This window comes from Lissotriton helveticus, chromosome 2_2 (assembly GCF_964261635.1).
Source record: "Lissotriton helveticus chromosome 2_2, aLisHel1.1, whole genome shotgun sequence".
Lineage (NCBI taxonomy): Eukaryota > Metazoa > Chordata > Amphibia > Caudata > Salamandridae > Lissotriton > Lissotriton helveticus.
Window position 1 is genome coordinate 354,080,124 of NC_136060.1, and position 18,336 is coordinate 354,098,459.

Consider the following 18,336-nt stretch of genomic DNA (forward strand, 5'->3'; position numbering starts at 1 on the left):
GCTGCATTACACCCCATACCAACCTGCTTCCCTTTACCCTTTGTGGACAAGCAAACCCCAGTCCAGTACTGCTATCACTATACAGGAGCAATGCATTATGGGAAATGTAGTCAGCAAAACTCAGACCATGTGTAACAGCGCAGACATCAGCAAGTTATTGTAATGAATGCTGATAAATGAAAGTGAAATGTGTAAAGCATTTATTGTAGTGACTGTGACACAGTAGCACTCAGTTGACCTACGCTTATTTATACCTAGGGGCCAAATCACGCAGTGGACCCACTGACACAGAAGGGACTGCACCGGCGAGGGAGGAGAGTGAGGAAGCAGGGCCAAGCCAAGTGCAAGCCTCGCAGGAGGAAGATGACACGACTGCCATCTCCCATGAAGATGACACAGTACAGACCCCAGAGTTGCTGCACTTCCCACAGCTTTCCCAATCACCACCCTTGGTATTCTCACCAGAAACGTCACCATCACTGCTCCAGTCCACTCCTGCAACCCCACCAGCCAGGAGGCGTGTCGTGGCCTTACTACCATTAATGGAGGCAGCAGAGGGTGAGGGGGAGGCTCAAGTCACCATATATGTGTGTTCAGTAGCACTGCAGTTCACAGATGAGACAGTCACTGTTCGCAGAAGACCACTCAAACCCAGCAGTGCAGGTGGACGTGGTGAGGGCACTGTGTTTCGTGGGCTGGAGGGGCGCATGGTGCGCATTCAAAGGATGCAGGGCAAATCCATCCAAGCCTGCCAACGCCAACTCTGCACCCTGAATGTGCAAATAGGAGACATGGGGAAGGGCATGAGAGACATTGTGGAGTCAAATAAAGAGGTTGCAAAAACAAATACAGACATAGCAGCAGGGATGCAGCAGATGAGCAACTCAATTACGCAGCTATGCTCCAAACTTGATAGTGTGTCACGCACAAGGCGCAGGGATGCCCGTGCCCACAATGCGGCCATCAATCGTTTGGCCAGCGCAACATCCCTGCTATGCAGGAGGGGTGTAAATATGCAGGGGGCCTTGACCCAGAATACAGCTGAGGTCACCAGGGGCATGGCCAGAATAACAAGTGCACTAGTGGCAATGCTGATTTCGCAGAGAGCACAGAATCCTGCCCTTGACGTGGCAGAGGCTGATGACACCAGTAGCCGGAGCAGCATAGCAAGCGCAATTGTGGAGACACGGAGGAGTACCAGGCGCCATGCTGAGACTGCAGGGCACGCTGAACAAAGCGAACAACATCCTAGTGGCTCAGGAAAGCGCGGGCGCAAGTGAAAATACCGGTCATGGGTGAAGTAACCCGGGACAGACAGTCCCCACGTGTATTATGTTTATTCTGTTGCACTTGAGTGCTTGAACTTTGTGGCACCATTAAAATACGTTGGTCCCATACACAACCTGTCTGTGTCTCATTACTTACTCAGAAATAGTTGCGTGTAATCTCCTCAAGTCTGCATCTGCCATCACTTGGTGTTGACACTCCAGCAGGTTGTGTTTCAGGCACAGCAATCTCATCATCATGATCCTCAAAGTCTGACAACTCCACCTCAGTGCCCTTCTTCACAGCAAGGTTGTGCAACTTAGCACAGGCAGCAATGATTTTACAGCAGGTGATGGGGGTATACTGCCGCGCACCTCCACTCTTGTGCAGGCACCTGAACCTGCTCTTCCAAATACCAAAGGTACGCTCCACAATATTTCTTGTGCTCTTGTGGGCCCTGTTATATCTCCTTTGGCTGGGTGTTGAGGGGTTGAGGTAGGGTGTGAGTATGAAGGAGCGGAGGGCATATGCACTGTCTCCTAAAAGGAAATGGGAATACATTACTCACATGCATACCTGTACTTCTAACTGCAATAGGTGTTAATGGGGTCGCACACTGTGTCTTACCTAGGAGGTATCCTTCACCAAATTCACCTGCTGTCAGCCGTGCATAGATGCCGCTGTTTTGAAATATGAAGGAGTCGTGGGTACTCCCAGGAAATTCTGCAACAAGGTCAGTGATGGCGCACCTGGCATTACAGATCACCTGCACATTGATGGTGTGGGTGGACTTTCTATTCCTGTATATGTATTCGGTGGCAGCAGGTGGACAAATGGGAATGTGGGTGCCATCAATGCAGCCAATGATATTGGGGAAATGCGCCATCAGATAAAAGTCAGTTTTTGTTTGTATCAGTTCTGCATGGGTTGTAGGGAAAGTCATATAATGGTCCATCCTCTGCAACATGGCGTCAAGGAATTTGTGGAAAAAGCGAGACAGGCTGCTCTGGGTCACACCACCTACCGCAGCAACCACACTCTGGTAGCTCCCAGACGCAAGCAGGCGTAGGCTGCACAGCACCTGCATGTGGGGTGGAATAGCGTGTGCCTTGGGATAGTGTGCTCCAACAGTGGCTGGAGGTCCCTGATGAGGTCCAAGATGGTGTCTGGGTTCAACCTGTACCTCTGGAGTATCTCTGCCTCTGTGAGCATGAACAAGGTGATCCTCTGTCTGCTCCTGTTTCTGCCATTCCCTCTCTCCTTCCTCCCGTAGCCACAGCCGTCTTGCAATGACATAGAATGCCTCCATTGTGTAAAAAGAATTGCATTTTGGGTCCTTTTTTATAGGCTGCACCTGGTTACCACCTGAGTTCAATCCATGGTAAATACCGACTCTTAAATACCGATTTTCAAGCAAATTCGGTATTTAACGGCTTACCTACATCTCAATATACAATTTTACCACTTCTTAATTTCCGATTCGGTATTTTACCGATTCTGTAACTTTACCGATTCTGTAACTTTACCGATTCGGTATATTTACGGATTCGGTAAATTTACCGATTCGCAAACAGTTGCGATTCGGTAAAATTACCGATTCGGTAAATTTACCAATTCGGAACTTTATCGAGACCGTAACTTTACCGATTCGGTAAACTTACCGAATCCGACTATTTTCTGTCCCCTACATCCCATTTGACCAATACCGGTTGGTAACGGCCGAAATTCAGTAATTTCGGCCGTTACCGACCGGTATTGGGCCACCTACATCTGGCCCTAGGTTCCTTATTGCTCGGAGAACACATCATGAAAGTCAGTGTATTGTTTCGGCAGAATGGTGACGGACTCTTCTCCATGTACCAAAGCTGATTTCTCAAACACAGAAGCGCTGTGCAAAGGCGTACCAGGATGTTGATTATTCAGACTTTTTGACTTTTTAGAGAAAAACGCCTTGTAGATCACACTCCCTGTTTTTTCAAGTCATGCTCCTGCAGGGGAATCACGGTTTGCTCAGCTGTTTCTAGAAGGAACCAAATCCTTTTTTCTTTTCCGTAGCAGCTCACTCGTAGCTAAAATCGGAGGACGCTAACTCTATCGTCCACTGAATGTGGATTTCTAAAAAGTTTGGAACAAGGCCAACAATTTAGGCCTGGTGTGCCGCTATTAAACAAATAACATATGAGAGTGGTTTCTGTTGTGATTCAAGCATTTAGTAAGAAATTATTGGTCCTGAGGAGAATCTCTCCAAAGAAAGAGATTCGAAACGCGTCAACCACGTCGTTTCTAGGTCAATCAACAGATTCTATTTTTCTTGATTTTTTGGATTGTTGTAAAAAATTTTGATGGTCTTATTTACAATTTGGTATTGTTAGCATTTTTCCAGCATAGATTGTTTGTCTTTCAAAAAGGATTTTGTTCACGTTTCCCAGGGTGGGATGAGTGTGAATGCGATAGTATGTGAGGATGAGTGTGGCAACTAGTTGAGTATGAATATGAAGTATGTATTAAAAAGATTTGGAAGGGTGAGTATGTCAGTGTGGGGGTTATTGTAATTGTCCTGATTTAGTGATGACAAGAACGTTTTGTACAATGTTTTACTGAATGTATTAGCTCTAAATTTGTATAAATAAAACTGATTAATTCTAACGGAAAAGGCGGTTGAGAAGGACCTGTTTGGTTCTTCTTTAAATTGTGGAATTGAGTATTTCCATGTTGACACGGGGTTATTTTACCGCAATAGGCTGCGATGTTGAAAGTTGCTTTAAGCTACTCTTCACATTCTTGGGAATATACCCCTGAGTTTCTTGAGCACAGTCTTGTTATGAGGTGGTGGTGTTTTCATTTCTTGTCTTACCTGCCCGAGCATGACCATGAATATTCTAGCCTTAAAAAGAAGCGTGTAAAGTTTTCTATGAGCAATGATGACCAAAGAAAATATTGATAGGAAAACAGAGACAAAAGGAAAAAGCAGGGATGAAAAAGAACCTGCATAAAAAGACAGGAAGTACAGGGTGGTGGAAGCAAGTTTATTACAGGGGCATCAAGACTAGCCTTGATCTACTTCAGCATTCAGCACCACCAGCGCCGCTCCCAAGGCAAATCCCTGCATTCCTGCATACATACTTTTACAAATTAAGCACTGATGTTATGCCAGTGATCAGTTTACATGCAGCTGGCAGCTTTTTTCCTGCGACTCTGCGCAGTTGTGTTTATATTTTGACTGCCGCTTGCCTTCTGTGCCCACGTATGTTTACAGATCACAATGAGTTTCTGGATGTAAGCTCTTTTTCAGTTCCGTAAAGTATTTCCATCTCTCGCTCCTTGTCTGCAATTAAAAAAAAAAAGCACTATGAAAATTCGTTGCCTCATGCAGTTTTGCTGCTGTCTTTTTTTGTCTTGATAGCATGAATATTCGACTTTGAACAAAGCAGTTGATTAGGAAGTCTTCAGTTCATCTGACAAATTGTAATTGGGTCAGATGTTTATAGGAATACTTTAATTTGTTAAATGTCATTTATTGCGCTCCACATGCTGTACAAAGTTGAAGGAAATGTTCCAAAATATCTCGCTGAACCGCATACAATTCTTGGACATGGCTCAGCTGTTCAAAGTGGGAAGGGAGACAAGGCGATGCCGGAGCATTGGCTGGAATACAGTTTAGGATTTCTTGAAACATCTTTCTGTGGCAGGGCTATTGTTGAGCAATAGAGCTTTCAAACTCTAAAAATATATCACAAATGTATACAAAACAGATTGCCTCTGTTGCTAGTGACGTTCTCCGGAGAACGCACATTAAATATGTTTTATGACAATACATAGACACTGTTGGCTGCGGTTCTTGGCAGTCAGTGCATGGGAATGACAGTGAAAACAGATTGGAATTGGAATTAACGGGGGATCCATCCAGTATAGCGGAAAACGAATTCTCCTTTCCCAGTCCTGTATCTTTAGCTGTCACCACAATAAACATTCTAGAATGTTGCTTTGTTGGATGATCAACAATGCAGTGTATGGACTCGCACAGTCGGGTAATCTGAAGTTATACTTTTGTTTGAGTGTGTGGCGTGCTGCTGAGGTATCGCTGTCGGTTCCTAACAGCGTAGGTATCAAATGACTATTACAAAGCACCTCCAACGCTTGGGTTTGCTCCTCAGTGCACGGCTGCAAGAAAGCCGGTGGCTTTTTTACCAGTTTGTAAATTGAAAACCAATGTTGTTTGCCAAGCAAAGTTGCTTATTATTTTTATTTTCAAATCATTTTTTCATGATCGCTGCATATCTTATGCTTTCATATTGCAAATAATCCAAAACATCCTCTCAAGGGTTTAAATCACCGTAACATTTGTTCCCAATGCATTTCGGGCGATCATTGCGCCCTTCATCAGGGGTTATTCTAAAAGTTTAGAATCCCATCAGGTGAATCAAAACAGCTGCCAAACATGCACAATCTGCTAGAAGACCCTCTCTAGAGGGACGACCAAGAAATATTCATGTGGGACAATGCCCATGTTATACCATCTAAAAACCTATCATACAAAACCTCTTCAACTGGCGATCAAGCAGAGGGAAGCTGAAGGACCATCTACTTCAGTGGCAGCAGCAGCAATTCCTGGTCAGAAACTCCTTTCTGAGGTGCAGACTACTGCAACAGATATGGCTCCAGAGTTGTCAAGAATGGCCACGTACTGCATGGATAGTAGTGTTGTCATAAGTGCTGGTGAGCAGAGTCTTACAGCTATTCACAAATCTGCAAAACAGCATAAATGCTGATTTTTCCCCCTTATATGTGTTTTGCACATTTTTCAGTGTATGTTTTTTCAATTCCTTCTATCCCAGTTGCCATTTTTATTATTGTAAAAAAAGAAAAAAAAACATTTAAACCTTTACAAAAGCCATTAAATCTACCAGGCAAGCGGTGTTAGACTCGCTCTGCTGCTTGACTGCCATGGATTCTGATTCCAGACACTCAGTGCGCACCTCGATTAGAGAGACACGATCACTTATGTCTGTGCACGTTTTGTTCAGTTGCCTTAAGCCTCACTGCAGCTTCTTAGCAGCACCTTTGGCTGCTCGATTGTCTGCTCGAACCTCTTCCTGAAATTCTTTAATTTAAGCTAGGATAGAAGCTAGTGAGGGCTCAGCAGCACCCCCTGGCAGGCTTTTTGTTTTTTCCCACGTTGTCGTGTTAGAATCATCCTCATCCAGGGGGTAGGACATTTGTGAGTCGGAATAGTCGCATTTGAGTTGGCTGCGTCACTTACCCTTGCTTCTGGCTTTCTTGGGTTGCTGGATCGTTTCAGTGTCTTTAGTTGAGACCTCACTGTCGTCTTTGCTTGTGTCGAACCCCCCTCACGGGATGAGGACCCTATGTTGTCAGATACTGAATAGAAGTGCTCAGGCCCTGTTTCTGGAGTCCATGGTATTTGTGTACCAGTGGCAGCTACCAGGCTCTGGATGAAGTTGGCTATACCAGCCTCCGGGGCTATGAAGTGGGTGCCAGGATCAATCGTGTAGGAACAATCTGCCACGTTCTGCGCTGCGATGGGTAGGGTTTGCTGACTTTGTTGTGCGGTTGCCCCGTTTGCAGGATCAACATCGGGGTTGCAGGGAGAGATACCCGGGTTCTTGGCAGAGTCCTTTGGGCCCCCTGAAATACTTGCATCAGCACACAGCCCTTCCCCTAGTATAGCTGTTACCATGTCGGTCTCTTGCTGCTGGTTAGGTGCTAGGTCAACCTCTTGCTGCTGAACAGGTGCCGGCGTTAGCTTGGTTGGTAGGACAAAGGGGGCATTCTCGGGGGGAGGAGTATGCACAAAGGTCTTGAAGTTAATGGCAGAGGGTTGTACTTTAGTGCCCAAAAACATTTTTGCTAAAGGTGGCTGAATGCCTGCTGAATCTTTTGAGTCTCTAGGCAGCCCTCCTCCCCCGAGTCTCCCCAGCAACTTTTTGCTGTCACTAACCTCTTGTCTGGGTTTTGCAGTGCCCTCGATGGATGCGGTGTCCCTCGGCTCACTGGGCTCAGAGTTGGCGGCCGTTTTCAGCTTTCCGACCATCTGGCCCCTCGGCTGTTCATGGTGAAGATACTGCCCAAGTGCTGTCGCCGCCAAATCCCGCCGTGTCCGAGTGAGGGTGGTGCTGCAAGTGCAACTGAGTGTAAGCCGGCTCCAGGAGCACAGTAAAAAATACAATCCAGGCCAGGAGGGGGATCCAGCACCAGATGGGCAACACACGTAGGTCCACAGGGGTAATAAGGAAGAATGCCGCAATATCCGTGACAGCGTGCTGTCGGAGGTGAGGGCCGGGAATTAGTGAGCCTCCCGCTAGCAGCCTCTGCGTCCGTTGAGCATCTCATCGCAGGGAGCAGGGCACCTAGCCGATCGTCTAAGCGACTGGCGTGAGCAGCTGAACAGCGCGAGCACTCATGCTGACTCCATCTTGCTCGCCAACATAGAAATAATCTTTGCTTGCTTGGAACCCCATAGGGGAAGGAAGGTGATGACCCCAGGCGCTTTATTGCAAAACTCTTGCAGGAATCCTTCCCGACCATCCAGGATGGGATTGGGACCGCGAGTTACTGAGGGCGCAGCACCGCTTTCCCTTCAACCAGAGGCGACAGCACAACGGTAGCAACCCAGCTGGAGGACAGCCAAGGGTGTTTTTGGAGTACTTTGGTAACTTTCTCCTGAGGCAACTAATTTATGTCCAGCCCACCCAAACTCCAAAAAGGGGGCTAATGGCATAACATTCTTCGCAAAACCTGACTTTTGCCAACAGACAGTAGAGCGGAGATGTCGCCTAAGACAATTAATCTTTACATATCAGCAGCTGGGAGCAAAGGTGTACCTAATGAACCCTGCCAGACTGAAAGTAATTTTCAACGGGCCACCAAAATCAGATAAAAAGTCCATCACATAGGGCCTTCTGGCCTTTTTTTTAAAATCTTTTTTTCTCCCTTTTCCCATTCTTTTACTCTTAAACTTCCTGGGGTTTGGCACTGTTCACACAAGGATAGCTCTATGTAATGCATAAGGTCTGCCGACCGAGCAGTTCTCTATTCCAAAAGGGTTTCTAGTCGAATGTGTGATTAATTTGGTTTTCAGGCGTGGTCAGCAGCCGAGACTCTTGACTGACTACCATCATTCAGGTTATTCCTGATTGCTCAGAGGTAGTGGGGGTGGGTTGGGGTGAAGGGGGGAGGTTGGGCACTTAGAGCAACACAGAAGAACCAAGGGCACTTGTACACATGCACTCACATATTCACTCACTTAGACACTGGGCAAAGCTAAAGAAATCACGCAAGTGAAACACATTCAAAGGTTTGAGAAATCTCTGTCCTAAATCTTCTTAAAATATTTAAATGACTAAGATAGATTCATTCAGGTTTGTCTCTGCTAACATCTGCGGGCTGAATGATGCATAAAAAAGACAAAATGTAGCGCAAGGTCTGCGTTCTCCGGGGGGTAATATCATCGGTCTTCAGGAGACCCATATAGATGGATCACAAAAACATCTATAAGATTCCTTGGGGTTTAAGGTTGTGGGGTCCACTACTCAGGGCGCCAAAATAAAAGGGGTAGGAATCGTGGCAGAAAGGAAACTTTCTCTTAAAAGTCCCTGTGTTAAATCCGACTCACTGGGCAAATGGGTAATCTCCGAATGCCACTTTCCTCCTAACCCCCTTTTACCCTTTGCTCAATATACGGAAGCAATACAGATGGCCCAGGGATCATCAACCTGGTTTCAGGGGAGCTCGCTCACTGGCCTACACCAATTATCATCTGTGGTGATCTTAACATACACTTGCCCAGTGACTGGAAAATGGACATCAAATGGAGGCATAAATGTAGAAAGCCACTAGTATACCAAGCACTTATTAACCTAGCTCAGATTCACGGGCTCAGCGACACTTGGGCTAGTCTAAACCCCGCTCATCCTGGCTACTCCTATTTTTCTGCCCCACACCGGATATTTGCTAGGTTAGACTACTTTTTAATCTCATCCTCCTTACTTAGCTAATGCACCATAGACATCGCACCTCGCTTCATGTCAGACCATAACCCACTTATATTAAACGTGAAGGGACTAGGGAACTGGAAGGAAGCACCAAGGTGGAGCTTTGAGGAAGCCCTGTTGCAAGGTGCGGGCTATCGGTTACACATGCAAGGTTGGATACAGGAGTTCCTGGAAATAAACACTGGAACAGCCACAGCTATGATTGTGTGGGACACATTAAAAGCGGGTATTCGGGGTGAGAATCTTAGGTTTTCAATTAGGAAAAACAGGAAGGAAAAGTCGCTAATTTGGGATCTGCAGGAAAAACTAAAGAAAGCAGAAATAAAACTTGTCCAAATGGTTAATACTGGATTAGATACTGAGAATGTTAAGAAAAAGTAATTTTTACAAAGGCGGAAATAGGGGCAGTATTCGCAGAAAAAGACACAGCGAAAATGGGCGACAATGCAGGAAAAAACTACGAGTGTAGCGACTGCATTGATCATCATCTTGCCATTAAAACCAGGCAGCAGTCCACAAGTAGCAAAATACATGCAATTAAACTGGCAACAGGGATAGAGACTGCTAGAACCGGGGGTCTCCAGTTGGCAGCGGTAGGTACCACTGTCCAAATAGGGACCCTTGCTTCTAGTCAGGGTATGGAGGAAACCCTCTGCGATAACCCCTGCTCACGCCCTTGGTAGCTTGGCACAAGCAGTCAAGGCTTATCAAAGGCAATCTGTAAAGTATTTGTACTAAAACCCACAGTAACACAGTGAAAACACCACAAACTGACTCCACAACAGTTTAGAAAAATAAAGGTATTTAATCTAAACTACACAACAACAAAATTACAAAAAGCCAACATACATAGTTCAAGAATATGGTTGCAAAAGAGCTCTTAGCGTTAGCGATAAAATAATCCACAGTTGCGTCACGTTTTAGCGACAGTACCTTTGTTAGCGATAAAAAGTTCCAAGCACAGAAGCTGTAGCGGTGGAAAACAAGTGATGCATTGCTCCTGAGACCCTGGGGAAGCATTAGCGACAGCCCCGCTGCAGCAGCGGGCGTGTTGCGACGAATCCAGTCTGTATGGGAAGGAAAGCCACTTGTATGGATTCCGGTGCGTAGGTTCTGTAGGAAGTTTTTCCTCTGCAAAGGCAGGATGCGATGAATCTCGAGTGTTGCGACTATCTCCGGGGCGACGATGCGCAGTCCAGCTGCGATTTGTCTCTCACAACTCCTCGATGCGATGGCTCTGCTACAATTTTCGCAGTGACGTGATGCGATGATTTCACCTAGCGATGACAGGCTCTGCGACGATGTTCGCAGCGGCGGAAATCTTCCCGCTAACGAAGGGTGCGACGTCTTTAGGCAGCGGCGACAGGCGCTACGACGATCTCGGTCTTCGTAGCGGCGGGAATTTTCTCGCTCGGCCGGGATTGCGATAGATTTTCTGTAGCAAAGTCTTTAAAAGCTTGATTTCCAGCTTCCGAACACAGGTACAACTTCCAGAGGCACCACACATGGGCCAAGCACTCCAGGAAGGACAGAGCTCTCTCAGCAAAGCTCAGGGAAGCTGGGGGGAAGTCATTTTGTTCCTGGGACTTCAAAACAGGGAGCCAGCTCTTCTCAGGCCCTTGGAGATTCCTTCAAGCCAGGGGACACAGCACAAATCAAAGTCCTTCCCCTCTCCTTGGCAGCAAAGCAACAGCAGGTCAGTCCAGCAAAGCAACAGCAGGACAGTCTTCCTTCTTCAGTTTCAGCTTTCTCCTTGGCAGAGGTTCCTTCTTGATTCCCGGATGATCTCATTTTCTGTAGTCAGGGGTCCTGTACTTATACCCCAAAAAGTCTTTGTTCCCTTTGTGCAGAAGGGCTCTGAGCCCGGTCTGAACCAGTTCTGGGTGTTCCTTGAGCACTTTGTTTTCCTGAACAGAAGGACTAGAGCACACGCAAGAAGTTCTTTAAGGGGTAATCATAAATGTCACAAGAAATAAGATCGTTCACAAGAGTTTGTTTTTCTTTTGCTTTATAGGTGAAAGTGGTTCTCCTTGCAGAGGAGATCCAGAGAACATGAACACAGCCGACACGTGTTTCGTCACAGAGAGGGTGGCAAACCGTGACTCATCAGGGCTGAGAAAGGTGTATTAGAGGGGCGGGATTGGGGGACTGGTGATAATTCCAACCCAGTCCTTTTCAGGTAAGTGTGATTATGGCAGAAAACGGCCAAAACTTATGAAGTGGCCCTAGAATAGTTTCTCCTTAGAACTTCGGTTGTAGAATCCGCAGAGATTAATTTGGTAACTTTTTGGGTAGTCTTGATTTGAATGTCACTTGTATGTCATTGCACTCTGTCCATCCTGTTTAACATCTTAAATATATTGTTTAGTGTCCAGAGGTTATATTAACTCCTTCATGAAATATAATTGCTATACTTGTGAAAGTTCTTTTTAAGATAGAATTGTCTGCAGCTTTAAAGTTGGTAATTCCAGTTCCTAATTTAGTACTGATCACTCTTCATTGTTGTAGCATGACTATGATATATTTTCCATACCTCTATAGTGAGAACGTTGATCTAAGTTCCGATCTACAGTTTGTTCAGGTCATATCTTGATGGGCATTTGTAGTTAAATCCTCAAATGGCATAGCTTCACAATCTGATAATGTCAAGTACAGGAATCGTTCTGAATTGATTTCAGTGCTAGATGTAAATTCACAATCTCCGCAGTTATGGGTCCATTTATAACTTAAACCTAATAATTCCTTGATATTCACATCTTCTTCAACTAATAGTCCTAGCATTACCATTAGAAATTCTTGAGCATCCTGCTTAAAATTTTGAGAGAACACTACTGATCTGATTTATGTACAGTCACCGGTGAGTTTTCCTATTCCAGTTGCAAAATGTATAATACTTCTATCACTTCTTAATTCTTCAAGTAAACTGCACATTCTATTCAACTGTGATACACTGTTTGAATATTTTCCACTTTGGACACGGTATTGCTTTTTGAACTACAGGATACTGCCCTAAATGAGTTGCATATTGAGCTCATAACCTATTATACTCTGTTACACAGCTCACATCAGCACTTACTTTCGTCTCATCAAAATTAATCAGAAATATACCTGGACAGTTTTCTAATTCGTGACAAAGGAACATACGACATACCTTCTTTGAATACACTACCACCAATATAAAAAAGACCTGTATCTACACTTAAACTGTGTGATTTATGAATAGTTACTGCATACACATAAAGACACTGGTAACTGCTTTTACTCCACATACTAGTCTTTCACAAGTAGGAAACACAACGCATCTACCAATCTGCTTAACTTCTGCAGTATCATCAAATTTTATGGCTAGGTATTCCACATCATTTCTGTTTGGATAATTAACAAATGTCATAACTTTACCCATTGCACAATTTACTAGCCCTTCTTCAACATTTAAAATATGACCTAAGATTACATGACAATTTTTACAGATATTTTCTAATCCTGCAGTTTTCAACACGGACTTTTCCAAACTATCCAATTTCGATTGCAGTTTTTCTGTTAGTAGCACTTTAATTCCTTGATGTTCCATTTTCTCATCTGCTCTAATTTCGACAATCTCTTCTTTTTCCAGTTGCAACTATTGTTCATTGAATTTTCTATGCTCCCCAAGAGTTGGCATCAAACAAAAAATAGACTTCTCTTCCTTAATAACATTGTACATTACTTCTGTAGCTGAAACATTACTTGGAATCACATTTTTGATGAGGCAGGTTTATAATACTGTCTTTCCCTCTACAATGAAAAGCATGTAACGCTTAGAAAATCATTAGTCAAACATTGGCACCTAATTAAGAAAGATCCTGTCATAGGAAACAATATATTGAACAAACCTCAGGTTACATGCAGGAAAGCTAAAGCAATGAGAGACATTCTAGTGAAAAGTGAGGTATCCTCAACTGTACATATTTGGCTTAAACCAAGACTGGGTTTTAAGAAATGCACCAAGTACAAAGCATGTGAGAATGAGAAAAACCTGGTAGAGTTAAAGACTCCAGTTCACAAAATCATAAGAATAAAGAAAAATCTGGCTTACAAATCGGAATATGCAGGGTATGCCCGATTGTGCCCCTGCCCTAAATCGTATTTGGGAAGTACCATTCTACCAGTGCAAAGCGTATCTTGCAGCATCTAGGAGAAATACAAAACAATGACAGTTCTTATCCTACAGTAAGACACTTTCATAAAATATATGGAGGGGACCACAAGTGCCAAGGAGTAACATGAAGATGAGATCCTCAACAATTCTCCAAATGCAGAAGACAAGGAGCGGCACACCGGGAGACTGCACAAATATTTTATTGTGCACCAAGATCAAGGACGACGCGTTTCGGCGTGTGGCCTTTTTCGAGTAACTTCCTATACAGCAAATTCCTTTAGAAATAGAAATCAGTGTTCATGAACATGAAAAACATACTTTGCGTTACCATAGCCAAAAGAATTAATGAATGAAAATAAATCAATGTAAATTCATAAAATATAAACCAATACATATGAAGCAATTCTCTTAAGGCAAATCACAGTTTGAATTAATTCATAATGCAGAAAATATAGCGCATGTTTTTAATATTGACAGCATTCAATAAAGTTCGAGATTCAAGGCCCAGTGCATTTCGATCTTATAATAAACATGAATTTTATGCATGGACATTCATTAATCAATGTTAAACTGGCTCTTATGCTCCATATATTGTTAATCAGATCTGACCAAAAGAATGCCATCCTATGTGATTCAATAAAGTTTTCAAATGGAAACCAAATTGTTGAAACTGCACTGCATATGTATAGAGCAACCTTAGAAATGCATATTTAAAAAAAAAAAAGGTTTCAGGGACGTGATAGTTAGGTTCAGATTTTAAACATACAAAACAATAGAAATTCAGCAGTTATAGTTATACTTATCTCAAGAAACTGTAACTCGTGCCCTAAGGTAACTATAACTCACTCCGTGCCATGCACAGTTTTCTCATCAATAATTTTATTGGGAATACTGTAGTGATATTATCAGTAACATGATAGAAGATGTCATGACCAATGTGGAGTATTTAGCAGTGCATGGCAAGGACGCGAGTTATAGTTACCTTAGAGCATGAGAATATCTGTGCAGTGTCACCTTTGTCTAAATCTCTCACTCTGTTGCAGGGATTCTGCTCATGCACAGAACTATGCGCCAATGTGTCAAATGACGACGGAGTGCCGCGCGACTATGCAGTGCAATTTCGACTGCCATAACGACAAAGAAAAGGATAACTACATATATGTGTGGTAGCATAAAAAGGGTTAGCAATTCATCATAATAATGTGAACCTTTTTAAAATCTCAAGTTTGAATAAACTATCCATCTATATAGGTAGGTTATGCCGTCACAACTGTGTTCCGGGAAACAGGAGTGAGGGTATTGTGGACAAGTATAAACACTACCAAAGTTTCTCAAAAATAAGTACCAGACCAAACGTTAGGTGCCATGTTGCAGGGATTCTGCTCTTGCACAGAACAAGGCGCAGGAAACCAGGACCTCGGTGTATTGTGGTGTACCAAAAACCCACCTCAGTGCCCAGAACCTCAATCCAATTACCATTAGTGCCTCATTTATTCTCCGTACTACAGCAAAGCAACCAATGATTAGACAACCTAGAACAAGTGACTTAGTAAACTCTCAGGAATAATGGGAATCAAGATCACTCTTTCGTTTTAGCTCTCATACCAGTCCACAATGTGAGTAATCAGAGACACGGTATAGTTTAAAATGTTTATTTTAACTAACGTGCTCTAAGATGCAGTACTTTTGCAAATACTAACAACAGATGCATAAGAATAATGCGATCAGCATTGTTACAATACCATAAAACACAAAAGGGAAAATCATAATATAAATCACAGCGGAAACAGGATTATAGTGCCGTTACCACCCTCCCCAAGCTCGGAGCTAGTTTTAATTAATAATAGAAGAAGACCTGACAGGGGACCCCATACCTCCAAGATCAGATGGAATGAATCACAACCCACAATAAGAACAGCTCTTCGATGTTGGAAAGCTTGTCTTCAAGTGCCTCCTCATGCATGCATTGAAATATTAAAAGCACCCGAGTTTGAGTTTGAGCAGCTGCGCTTCCTGTTATGTCTAATGTGCGTGGAACTGATCAACATGAATTAACAGCATACATTGTTATTCGACCTTGGACGCGCTGTGCAGACTGAGGGCACCGAGCGCACCTAGATATGTGAAAAACAGACAGTTCTCATGTGAAAGAGCACAAGCAGAATATTTACGAGAGCCATGTAGTGTCATGTGCAAAAACGGCAAAAGCAGCAAAATGGCGTTTAAGCATATACCTCACTTATGCTAACATAGCAATGTCTGCAGTTGATCCCGTATCCTCACTACACCCTCCCCTTGATTGGGCCAACGGACAAACAAGTCAATAGAACGCAGAGTTCAAGTTTGAGTGAGCAAGAAATAAGTTCATCCATGTCAAATGGGTAAATTCGAAGGGAAATGAAAAAAAGAAAAGAAAAGAGAGAGAATCAAAATGGAGTCGTAAGCCAGATGCAAAAAACAATCTCAGTTAAAGTTCTCGACTGATGATCAGTATATATGAGCAATAAGTTGCACCGGCCTCCAAGAGTAAGTCATTGTTGCTCTCAGAACAGAGAGCGGCCATCCAATCAAGCAAAGAGAATGAACACACATGTTCTTCAATAAAGGGAGCCTCTACCACCATCACAGGACTACTTGCGTGTTCTTCAATTAAACTTTGTTGCAGGAAATCATGTGCAGAAGCACAGACATCCCATTCCGCTAACACTCCAAGCGCAGCAGCGCAGGACATAATCCCAACACCCGAACACTCCAGCTCATGTGCCACTAGAGGACTCATTAGCATTCCATAATCCGGGTCAGGAGACACCGTGTTGGAGAGACATTAATCCAGTGCCCATTCAAAAAACATTCCAGGCAGTGGAAGCCAGGGTGAACGCACGTGAAGAATGCAAATCGAAAAGACAATCCATAAGCTACGCTAAGAGTGGCCAGGGGCAGAGTACCGTAGCATTGCCGGTGTCGGCTGTTGTGCACCACAGATGGAACAGCCATTCCGAAGCAGGCAGATTAACAGCAGCACCCCTGCAGCCAAGGCAAATATTAGTGGGAAGCTGACGAAGATGCTGGAAAAAATGGAATGAAAAAATGCCGGTATCACACCAAATATAGTTTGGAATGAAGTCAAAAGGCCGGAGCCCACAAGTTAAAAAAAACTGGGCCAAGCCTGTAGTAGCAGAGGCATTGAAAATGGTATGGATCAAGGCACCGAAATGAAGTGGGAGATCAGTATTTAAAAGCTCCCGCACCTCTGTGCGGGTGATGGCCACGTCAAGGACGAATGTTTCACAGGAAGATGTGAGTGCAACTTCTTTTTGGGACAATAGTGCTCTTATTCTGCTCAATTTATTGAAGTCTGCTTTCAAGGGTAGAATGGAAGACCAAATTGAGATGTCGAGCCCCCTATGTGGAGGTGGAAAAAGCAAATTTTTACAGCAAGCTACACGTTGTAAGACAGTTACAATGTAAGGGATGTCTGCCGCAGCAAACTTCATTATTTAAAAGCATATAACTTCCGTTAGCACGCAGTTTGAATGTAGGTGTGATTGCTGGCACTGGATAACCCTTTAAAATACAAGCTACATTTTGCACCTTTAAATTACAAGTGCTGTGTAATTGTATATTCTTTCACAAGAGAGAGTGATCTGGTGAGGAATTCCTTGATTCCCAGTCAAGTACACTTTTTTGCCATCCCTTAGGCATCTGTATGTGAAAGGCAAAGACCACACTTCATGGAGATATGCACCACCCAGGGGTTCATACCGTCTGGGTGCATAATGTTTCAGACATTAACTAAAGATAAAATGGGAAAACAGTAAAGTTATCACCCCATGGATAAGCCAGACAGCAGAATCGGTTTCAGCTACTGAAATAGGTAAAGGTTCTAACTTTTCAATAAGTAACATACTGAATGTTGCATCCTTCATGGACATAAACTGCTGTTTATCCGTCAGGTTAAAAGGCAAAAATAAAGATGACCTGTTCATATTGTCCCAAGAAACCTTACCCATCTTAAGTGTTTGTAAAGTCCAAGCAAACTGCATGATGGAATGCAATCGATTCTGACCAGGTACAAAACAGATACTTCATCATGAACAATATCCACAACAGATGAAACAATATTGTCTAATGTGTAAATGCGGGAGGAAAGTGTGTTAATGCTATTATCAACGACTGCAAGCACCTTTTCAAGATTGGCTTGGTCTATTGCCCTTAGACGTGAAGCTGCTACAATTTGGGACAGCTTCCAAACTTCATTGTAAATAGCATACAGAAATCTTTTCGATCTAGCACCTGCGGACCCTTAAACAAAACCTGTAATCAACATCTTCAGTTAATAAAGACAAATGGTGTTTAACTGACTTTAGGGTAGAGTGTTTCAGCTAATTTTGACATAATTTTCCTACTGAATAGGTCGTTACCGAATAGGTGCTTGGAAAACGTAGATGAGGCCTATCCTGTTTGTAACTAGGAGCCTTTCTCAGGAAACGGTGTTGGCAGCAGTCAGAATTTGTTTGCCAAACCAACCAACCCAGGGGGTCTAAGGTAGAAACATTAAAAGAAGCATTTGCAATCTATGACTGCAACTCATCAAGGGTCATATCTGTATGATTTTTCCATGTGTCATAGGCATACAGATCAGGAATTTTAGAGGCATTCATTTGTTTTGAAGTGGCCAACCCAAAATAGATTGTTTGTTTGATAAATTGAACTGTTTAAAAACAGCATTTGGTTAGGGATAAGGCACGCGCGATGTAAAGCTTCCGTGCCCTGTACCTGCCAGGGTCTAGAACCCCAAACAGATTTAAGATCAACAGTTTCTTTCGAGAGCTCATAGCCACCAATAGCCAATTGATCTATAAAATATTTGGAATATAGTAATTTTGCGTGGGTGAGCCTTACTTTAGAATTGGATGCAGA